At 39.4% G+C, this 10688-nt stretch overlaps 1 long non-coding RNA gene across 1 annotated transcript in view; it reads right to left on the bottom strand.

Moving 5' to 3' along the window:
• The window catches only part of LOC115070506, a 32700-nt gene extending 22235 nt beyond the window's left edge, over positions 1–10465 (bottom strand). Inside the window, exon 1 of the long non-coding RNA XR_003849660.1 lies at positions 10416–10465. This is a non-coding gene — a long non-coding RNA (uncharacterized LOC115070506). The remainder of the gene's footprint in view (positions 1–10415) is intronic.
• Positions 10466–10688: the final 223 nt, after the last annotated feature.

Raw genomic sequence — 10688 nt, forward strand, 5'->3', positions numbered from 1 at the left:
AATTGGAAAAAGGAATATGTCATTGAATATGTTTTTTATGAAGCTTAACAGATCTTTGGTTTTAATGCCAGTTATATCTAGAAGAGAGTCTTCACAGAGCTAAAATCATGTCAAATGGAAGGCCATGCTCCAAAATAAATTGACTGCATTTGTGAAATCTTGACAACTATTTCTATAGCCCCTTGACATAGTGTCCAGTCCAAGAATATGTACTATTCCACATCACAGTATAGTGTATGTGTAACTACCACCTGTTACCAATCTATAACAAGAACCTGTTATTGTTCTCTGACATGAATGGTCCTTCAGAATATTATTATTCAAATTTGTTAGGAAATTTTTGTTTCTCCCGAGTCAACCAATTATTCTTACAAATTATGTAGAAGATTTTTGACTTTTATATTTTTAAACATGTTACTCAAAACCTACTGAAACTCTTCTTGTGGGAGAACTTAAAGGTTAAAAACTTTACTTCCAAGAGAAAAAAAATTAAAACGTGCAACTACAGAGGTTTTATAGGTGGCAATCATATTTTGACAATGAAATTGCTTGATGCCTGGAAAATTTTCTAAATCAGAATTTCAAAGTTCCTTCTCCCAGAGCATGTGTTCACTTTGGACAGCACTGAAGCTGTCACAGGCTGTGTAAACCATGTACTTTGTCTGGTGCACCCAGCATGGCATCAACACCCAGCTGACCTCACAGAAACTTTGGGGAAACTGAATGACTTTTATTTTCATCTTATCAAAGAAGTGTGTAACCCATCTTTGACAATTCACAAGATAACCACAAATGAATGCATTACAAGCAAAATGTTTTCAGCCAGACCACATCATACGGAAGATTCTGCTGTGTTGAAATCTTGGATTTTATCATAACAAAAACCAATAACACTTGGAAGCATGTGAATTAGGGAAACATCACAGAAAGTTGGGCGCTAAGGACCTCTGGGTGTGATCGTGCCAATGGCCCAATCTTCCTGACTCACTCTCCAGGGTGTGTGATGAGTGACCTGACATGTGGAGGGCCCTTGTCAGATCAGATACTTGATATTATTAACATTCCTTCCTTCCACACAGAGATGGAAATCAAAATGAATGGAATTTGTAACCTTGCTTACTGCCCAGCACATAGGCTAAACATCCTGGAAAGAAGCCATTTGGAGAGTCCTGCTCCCAGGGTGTTGAGGGACGTGTGTTTCGGGTAAGCCTGTTACAAAAGGGCTCAACTGAGTAACTGATTTTGATAATTATTTTCTAAATAAAATATAGACTTTATATTACCTATAAAAAGAAAGTTTGGTAAAAATTGTATTTCAATGAAGTAGCTTTATGAATGAGTTTCATATTAAATATTTATTTCATTTGTAACAGCAATGTGTCTTTTTTTAAAACTTTCTTTTATAGTTAATGTCCCATCAAATCCAATTTGTGCTGACCATATACTTCTAGGTGTGTGGTCATCCACAGGATTGTGGTTGACTTAACCGGGAGCCACCCCCTTAAAGAAAACTGACTCTCCCTGCCCCAGAAGCCATCACAAACTCTGCAGTTAGGGGCAGGTCTCATGAACTCCTTCCCACTCAATGCTGGAAAGTTGACTGGCTTGATCTTGTGCAGGTAATCACAGCTGCTATGAGTTCAGGAGTGCAGTGGTCCTGTCATGGCCAAAAGACACTGCTTTACTCGGGTCTTCCCTGACATCTGGCTCTTAAAAACTTTCTGTTCCCTCTTCCATGATTTTCTCTGAACCTTGGGGAACGGATGTGACATAGATGTCCCGTCTTGTCAAGCGCTCTAACATTTCCTATTTTACAAACGAATAGTAATGAGAAATGTTGAGGAATAAGGGCAGGTGAAAAATAGCTTATAAAAGCCACACTGAAAACCAAACAATCTACCTTCCCAAGCATTGTACTGAGTTCTTATATTTCATGATTTCTGAAAATCAGATTTAAAGATATTAATCTCATAAAATGTTATGTGTATTGCATATGGAGCATCTTATGGGAAAAAAATTAGTACATTTACAAAAACTCAGTCAGGCAGTTCCCTGCCACACACTAAGTCCCACTCAGGATGACTTCTCATCAGGCATCAGGAGGCTCTCAGGCTGGGAAACCCACCAAGAGGTACCTCACTCCATGGAGACCCCTTCTCACTAATCACCTGGAAGACCCATGTTTTATTTGGGGATTTTGTTGTCTTGGTTTTATTGTTTTGTTTTCTTATTGTGCTAGAGATTAAACCCAGGGCCCGGCACATCTTGAAAAAGTGCACTCACTGCCACTGAGCTGGGTACCCAGTCCTTTCTTGTGACGTTTTTGTTTCTTTTCTTTTGTAACCTGGAATATTTTTGCTGGTATTTTGCTATTTATGAGCATGCATGATGTCGTAGCCACATTTTACAGATTTCAGTACCTCCCAAGGCAGGCCAGCCTCCCGGTGACAAGAGTCGTGGAGGTCCACCACCGTAAGTGTAAAGTGGTCTTAGCCGATAGAAACATGAACCAAAATATTTTTAACTTTTATTAGTGATGGCTCCAGGCTTCAGCTCATTTTTTTTGCAGATTTTTGTCTGATTGATGGCTGCTTATTACTCTTACCCTGTCCTGCTGTCATTTAAAATAAAACACTTCCTCTTAAGAATAACATTAAAGTCCTTTGTCTAAGAACTAATAGACTAATAAATTTATGAATTCCTCCATTACAAGGAAGTGGACAGCTTTAATACATCATAACTAGCCCAGCTGATCTAGACACAACCAAACCTGACAGTGTTAGTGACATACTAACTGCATTCACACAGACCCTCACTGGGAAAGTGCCTGGCTCTTTGTGTCTTCTGATCCAGCTGTTTCATGGTCACATATCTTATCACGGAATGTGTGAAGACATGGAAGAAAAAACAGTCTAGCAGTCAAATCTCCATTCCCACCTCCATCTGTATTGAAGGAATCACTCTTCCCCCTTCAGCCATGTTGGCATTTCCTCTACAGCACTGACAGCATCTGCCATAATTGTTACTTGTGCATTTATGTTCATTCACACATACTTATTCACATAGACCTCAGGATCAGGAGGACAGGGGCTTCCTTTCAGTGTCTGTTGCTACTCTACCTCTACTGCTCTTTAAACAAATTTCATTAACATTCACAGCATATTTTAGTTAACAGTTTAATACTGGGGAGTAATTTATTTTCCTCTCCCTAATACAGCTTAAAGAAGTTTATGACATTAGACTTATTTTTTTTTATATTTTCTTCTTACAGTATACCTTTTCTAAATAAGTTACATCCCTTTTTATTGAAAATCAACTCATATGTAAAAAATTGATGAATTCCTATATCTTTCTTTCACATAGGTCAGTTCTGGATTGTTTAAACCATAAAACAATTTTAAATGCATGGTGAGGGGAGACCGGAAGGCATGCCACTTGCTGTCTCCTGCCCAAGTGACAGTGGGTCCTCATCCACTGACACATAATAAAACCACAGTCCACAGCCCAGCCTCACCGCTTGAAAGTGAATTTAAGAGTCACAATATTTTTCATATTTCTGGAGCCTTAGCTTAATAAAAGTAAATGTTAGAAAACTGCATTTTTACTCTCACTCTGCCATCAACTAGTTAATATTTCTCAAGCTTATTCCTGAGCAAATAAACAAAGAAATGGAGTTTATTTTTCTACTACACTTCATCTTAGATTATTTTAATAAGCAAATAGTTTGATACTTGAAAATCCTTAATACATATGGAGTAGCAAATTCTGGCTTTTTCAAAATGTATCTTTTTAAACTTCACTTCGGGTAAGAAAGTATGTTTGAAATAATTTACAAAGGACTAACATGTCAGAGATTATACCGCCTGGTTTGAAGGGTTTGAAGTATCTCCTGATAATTGTAACTAATAGCAACAAATAATATGACTACAGGTTATTCAAGGTATGTAATTACTATAATAAGTCAGATTATGTGCATATATTTGTTCTTCTAAGTTCCCAGTCCAAATACTAAAGGACATAGTGGGGAATGCGAAAACTAACTTAATAGTGTAATAGCTAACAGCACAGCTCACTAGACAGAAATTGTAATTGGTATTTTCCTAATCTAAATTCAAAAGCTGACACATACGCCCAATATATTGATGGTGGAAGAATCTCAGCCTGCAGATATCTCTGGGAATTCTCAATCTATGTCAGGGCATCTGATAGACCCAGCCTCACCTTGCTTTGGCTTGCTGATAATTTCATTTCTCAGAAGGCTAAGGAGGCAGGAATGGAGAAATGGTATTTTGAACCTAATTTTACTAAAGCTGTCCAAGTCAAAGGTGATGTTCAAACTATTTAATAAGCAGGATTGAGCAGGTACCAACAGTCAGGTCTCTGTGGTTTAGCAGTTAGTCCCTTAGCTGTTGGAGTGGGGGAGGGGTTTGGAACCTGGAACAGAAAAAGTCTGAACACCCAGTGAATTGAGCAGGGGCACCAAAGTCTTCCACGAACATGGGATTTATCAACCAGCACCCTGGTGGTAGAGCATTATAAAATGTTTGTAGTTTCCCACACACCCACTCTGCCTGTGCAGTTCTCCAGCTCTCTATTGATTTACTCTCTTGGATCTATCTGTCCCTTATTCTTCAATCTATGGTCACTCTCTTACAACATAACCTGAAACAGGTCTTACAGCTTCCCCCTCCTTAAAAGGCATCCCAACTCTTCTTCTCTCTAAGGAGCCATTATTTAATTTTTTAAATCCTCTTGAAGATTACCTTCTGTTTATGGTGTTCTCCATGTCAAAACCTTCAGTATATTTCTGCTGACCTCAGTATGAAACCTAAAATTCTAGACATTAGGACATAGTTTCCATTTGATTCCAGTATTCTAAGTTTTCAATTTTGTTTGTGTGTATGTGTGTATGTGAGTGAGTGTGTGTATTCTAGTGTGCATGTTTATGCTAGCACAAAGGCCAGAAGAGGGCAGTTAATTCTGTCAGAGCTGGAGTTACAGACATTTTTGAGATCCCTGGCTTGTTAGGTGGGTCCTGAAATGCAAACCTTGGTCTTCCTGATCGTGCAACAACAGCCCTTAACTGCCAGGCCATCTCCTCAGCCGCTGGTCCAACCTATTTTTACAAGCTGTTTTCTGACTGTCTCTTTATTCTTACACTCCATCCCAAATGAACAATGTATTGCCTCTGAATATAAGGCACACCATCATACCTCTGTAATTTTCATTGCTGCTGCTCTGGCTGTGATGTGATGTCCTTCTCTGCTCACACACTTCACAGAGCCCTTCAGACATGGCTTTCACCAGGGTCTGTAGAACTTCTATCCCCATGAGAATTCTGACAGGGCTTTCCACACACTGACACTGAAGTAGGCATCAGGTCCCATTACTCTAAGTCATCATGTCATCGGGCATGATCTGCTCTCCCTTGTAGATGTTTTGGGGAGGATCCACATAGGATTCACTTTTGTTTTCTGATGGCTCTTACTAAGAATATGCATACACTCACTGGGTATATGGTAATGAACACCTTTAATCCCAGCTCGTGGGAGGCAGAGGCAAGTAGATCATTGTGAGATCGAAGCCAGCCTGGGATGGTTTACATAGTCAGTCCCAGGTCCCCCAGGCTACATAGTGAGACCCTCCCTCAAAAAAGAAAAAAGAATATGCATACAACTCCACTCAACAGTCATTTCCTAAACGATGAAGATTCATCTTAGCTCAGAAAATTGTTATTGAATATGTCAATGCTGTTTCAATGAAATGCTTCTTCTACGTATGTGGTTATTAAATAATTTTTTAAAAAAAAATTTGGCTTCGGGTGGTTGTCCTATGTAAATTACAACAAATGCCCCACTTTGGTGGGACATGGGTGACTGTGCAGGCAAATATGGAGGGTGAGTGAGGAAAATTCTAGAGAAACCAAAAGGAAACGTTGGGCTAGCACTTTTCCATTTTCTTAAAGTAAAATCCACAGTCTGTACCATACTCCAGGAGGCTCTGAATATCCGGGCCCGTGCTTCCCCACCCGCACCCTTCACACCATCTTTCTGTCTCATTATCTCACTAGCTTTTCCCCTTTTTCTCCTTGGGGACTTAACTGTCACATCACTAGTCTGTTCACATCACATCAGTAGTGCTCCCACTGAAGGACTTGCTGTGAGCTCATCCCTCACACGCACTGGTGGTTGGCTTCTGTGCATCTTGAGTCCCAAACACCACATCTTCAGTGAGGCCTTCATAAGCATAACTGTAGCTACCTAAATGTGCAATCTTCCATTTCTCTGTCTCCTGTACCTATCTCAACATTTGACATATTAAAATTGCTATTTAGATATTTGTTTACTACCTTGTTTCCTCCTTTCTCTCATTCCCCTTACCCTAATTCCAAGAATATAACTTTAAAAAATCCTGAGTCTATTATACTCAGAATATCAGACCTTTACTGCAATTTGATCTTTGCTTCAATTCTGTCACTCAGCAAATGTTTGTTTACTAAATGCATGAGTTCATATCTATTCATCCTATCATGGATAGTCTTTCTATATTAGACAAAATAGATATAGATTTTGAGTCCCTTTTTTCAGTGTAGATGTCACCATACAGAAACAGTCTTCCCTAACACTGAGGCATATCAGTTAACCTTGGGTAATCATTTTCAGCCATTCATGATTGACTTAAGAGAAAGGCCGTGAACGGAGACTCTGGGAACCACTGGCCTCAGAGATAGGAGCACCCAAGAGTGCAGTCTCTACAGGGCATGATGGGGTACACCTGGCATGATGGTTATGCTCCTTGGGCTGCAGGTATTATTCATGGTGCTCAGTTCGTGGTGGTATCAGGGACAATGGCCATAATTCCTGTGATGGCTTTAGGCAAACTTTGAGTTTAAACCTCAAGCCTCACAAGCATCTGCCTCCAAGTGCTGTGAAATAGCTATGATCCTTCTAAACCATTGCTTTTCTGGCTAAACTGTCCAGAATACATTCTACTGTATGAAACGTAAAAACCTTGATAATATAATTCCATATCAGAGATGCAGGCAATACTGTAGTAAAGATAACATACAGTTTTACTTACAACTATCAGTATTTCAAAATTATTAAGCCCTGCTTTTAAGACTCTGGCTTCTTCCCTCTTATTATCTAACCCGATGCTCATCAAATGTTGTTTCAAATTGTCCTCCTTCAATTTTTTACTAGATTACAAAATTTAATCCATAAACTCATTGCCCAAAATCCATAGGCTCAGCTTTTATAAATTCCAGAGAAGTTCTAAGTGTGGCTCCTTTCCCACCAGGAACCCACAGAAAGCTAAAATGTTGGGAAGAGAAGGGATTTTGTAAATGAACAACAGACATCATCTAGTCATGCTGGTCTTCAACCCTTCTGTTCATGGAAGTATGTTAAAGCTCTTGCTCTCAACCGTGTCATCACATTTGTCCTGTTAACTTTCCTGAAAGCTGTCCATATAGGAACTATCCTGCTGTTCCTGTGGCAGAGGAATAATTAAGAGAGTTTAGAATTTGGGCCTCTTCCATACAATGACTAGATAAGAAGAAATGAACTAGGAAGAAAATATCTACACCACTTCCCTTACCGTCTTAATATATACCAGCTCTCTGGGCTGCCATCTTGGAAATGAGAGTATACAGATGGGCACATCTGCTTTCTAGGTTTGCTCCTCCACCTCCTCACACTGTAAGTTTTTATTGCTATATTCAGACATCAGTCACATCACAATTCTCATAAATATGTTCTTTAAATCATTTTGTCAACAAATACACATCGACTGTTTACTGTATAGCACTGCATCGAAACTTTTCTAAGACCTAGACACAGCAACCAAAGCAATCAATAAAGGCTCCTTATTTCCACAGAGCTTGCATGCAATGTTTGCTAATGCTATGTGTCCAAAAGGTTATACACTCGTTAAGATTATATAGATGTGCAATTAAAACCAAAGACTATTAACCTATGCATTAATGTGAACTTAGAGGAAAGAGTTTAAGTAACAACCCAATTACTGGAATAGTTGAACCATATTAACGAGATGAGTTTAAGGACCTAGATACAGATTTTTTAAAAAGAAAATCCAATCAAATGGGGGCTTAATAACAGTAGATATTAAAACAAGTTTTGGGGAGGGAGCCTTGGGGCTTATTTGACTTCTCTTCACTTGACTATGAGCCTATCAGGGAGTAGCTGCACCCCAAAACGAGAATGTGTAATTTAGAGTGCATTAGGTAGAGGACAGTTTCCGTGTGTCAGTCGTACTGGAGTCCTGAGCTGGTTACACAGTATGCAAAGCACAGTGCTCATTCTGAATGTTGCTTAACGTATGGAATATGAAATTACTGCTGCATGTTCTTTTTTTTTTGTTTTTTCTTTTTTTGAGGTAGGGTCTCCCTGTAGCCCCAGGTGTCCTAGCTGTCCTGGAACTTGCTATGTAGACCAGGCTGGCCTTGAACTCACAAAGATCTGCTTGCCTCTGCCTCCCAAGTGCTGGGCCTAACTGCCAGGCCTAACTGCTGCACATTCTTAATTAAATAGGTTTGCTCAAAGACCAGGTTATCTGAACTACAGTTGGACTACCTTGAAATTTTCTGCAAGTAGAACACACACCTAGGAGAAATTATGATGCTTTGAGAATTCACCTTGTCAAAGAATAATTCTACTTTTTATATACAATACTAAGGTGCCAAGCAAGAATGAGAAGGTCAAATTTATAGAGACCAATCAAAGTCATCCCAGCTAGAACTTGATAAGAATAAAGCTGTTTACAGAATCAAAGCGGTTCTGGAAGGCAATGAGCTGGGTTAAAATGATAGGCAATACATCTGCTGTGGGCCAGAATGGAAGTCCTTCATTTTTCTTTCAGCATCAAAGTGACAGTTCTAAGAAGATGTAGGCATCTTAGTGAACGACACAAATGAACACCAGTGAGTTTACCTTCTGTGGGTGTTATTACTATGAGTCTGCATCTCTTGTGGCCTCAGACTTACCAAAAGTGAATTCTCAGAGAATGATTTCATTCATCTCAGCAGTGAGTAAGGGGATCTCTTCCTGGAGTCTAGATCCTGTTCTAGCCAGCAGCAAATGTTATTTAGACATATTCAGAAAAAGCAGTGATCTGTTTGTGCCTGTGGATTCTGGACCTCCGTCCTGTGTCCTTTAAACTCTTGATATGGGAATAGGACAGTAACAATTTGTAAATCAAAGAAAGAAAATCACAGAAGCAACAATTCCTAAAGTCCTGATGTTTCACAGATTAGTAGCCTGCCATTAAGAAAGAGTAGGGCACTGGGTCATGGAACTGGAGCCATAAACATTATCAGGTAACAGTGAGTTTCCTGGGGCCGCAGAAAGAAATGAGCTTGTTACTACTTCTGGTATTAATCATAATAAGTGTTTTATCTACGCCTGTCATGTTTAGTTTTGCCGTTCAATTTGCCTCTCGGGCACACTGTTTGCAGTATCAGCTGGCCTTATCTTTTAACTTATAGTCTTCAAGTGCCTAAATGTATTTCCTCCAACGTTCCCACAGTTAACATGACAAAGTCAACATAAGTGCTATTTTAAGGCAATGCTGCACTGCACTGTGAAAGACAGAGTTGCTGGAGCTCGGCCACTCCTGTCACCTGTTGAAAAGCTGAACAGATAGCACTGATTCTTTGCCTAATTGCAGTTTTGCTGTGAGATCAGCAAGATTTTAAATATGGAGCCCAAGTATGTGCATTAATACAGTCATTTATCTCATCTGCTACCTTTGCCAAAGAAATAATATAGAGATCTGCTTGTCCCATAGCCTTCCCATCATTTATCACCTGACACTCCTTAGTCAATGCAATCAAGCAGCTTTGGAGGGTCCGGAAGATGAAGCTCAGCTTCTACAAATTATAGATTACCAGAAGGGTCAGAACCAGCCAACGAGAAATGCACACCAACAATGCAGAAGTGGACGCGTTAACAAATACGCCTTGAGGGGAAAGTGGGTATCCCTTACAAACCCAGCCCACAGTTCATACAGATGCTGTATGAAGATGTTGCCCTGGAGGGAAGCTGCAGCTTGATTCAGGCAGCTAATGATATTCTACTTTGCACAACCCTATTTCATTGTAGTCCTCTTATGATCTGCTAATAATCCTTTATAATTAAGCTGGCAGGATAATATTAAAATGTAATCCACATGAACACCAATCGCAATGTCTTTCAAGAGCTGAAGTGGTTATCACTTCCAGCCATGCACGACAATCACTGCATAGCTTTAATTTCACATTTTTAAATGGTTTGCCCCAAGATTTAAAGAAAGTTTATGATTAATTTCTACTCACAAATGCAGTGAAATAGTCCTCATTTAAGCCAATAATGTTAAAAGTTTGACCATGGTATAGGTCTTGTGAATTCATGTTTTACCTTCTTTAGAACTGAACATATCTGCCGCGTCCTCACAGAAGAGAGATAGTGGACCTTGGGATGTTTACAGTGAATGAAGCTGGTCAGATTAGATAAAGCAAAAGGGCAGCATCGACCAACACGATTCCTGATTACTGTGTATGAAATGAAGCCTCCTCCACACTTCACTGTAATACTTCGAATGTTTTTATTTTCTCTCTCAGCATATTATCTTCCTCATCTCTTGGAAAACTCAGTTTCTCTCCAATAACTGAATAGTAATTTGAACCAAAT

Source organism: Nannospalax galili, unplaced genomic scaffold (assembly GCF_000622305.1).
Source record: "Nannospalax galili isolate Female #2095 unplaced genomic scaffold, S.galili_v1.0 scaffold216, whole genome shotgun sequence".
NCBI classification, from domain to species: domain Eukaryota; kingdom Metazoa; phylum Chordata; class Mammalia; order Rodentia; family Spalacidae; genus Nannospalax; species Nannospalax galili.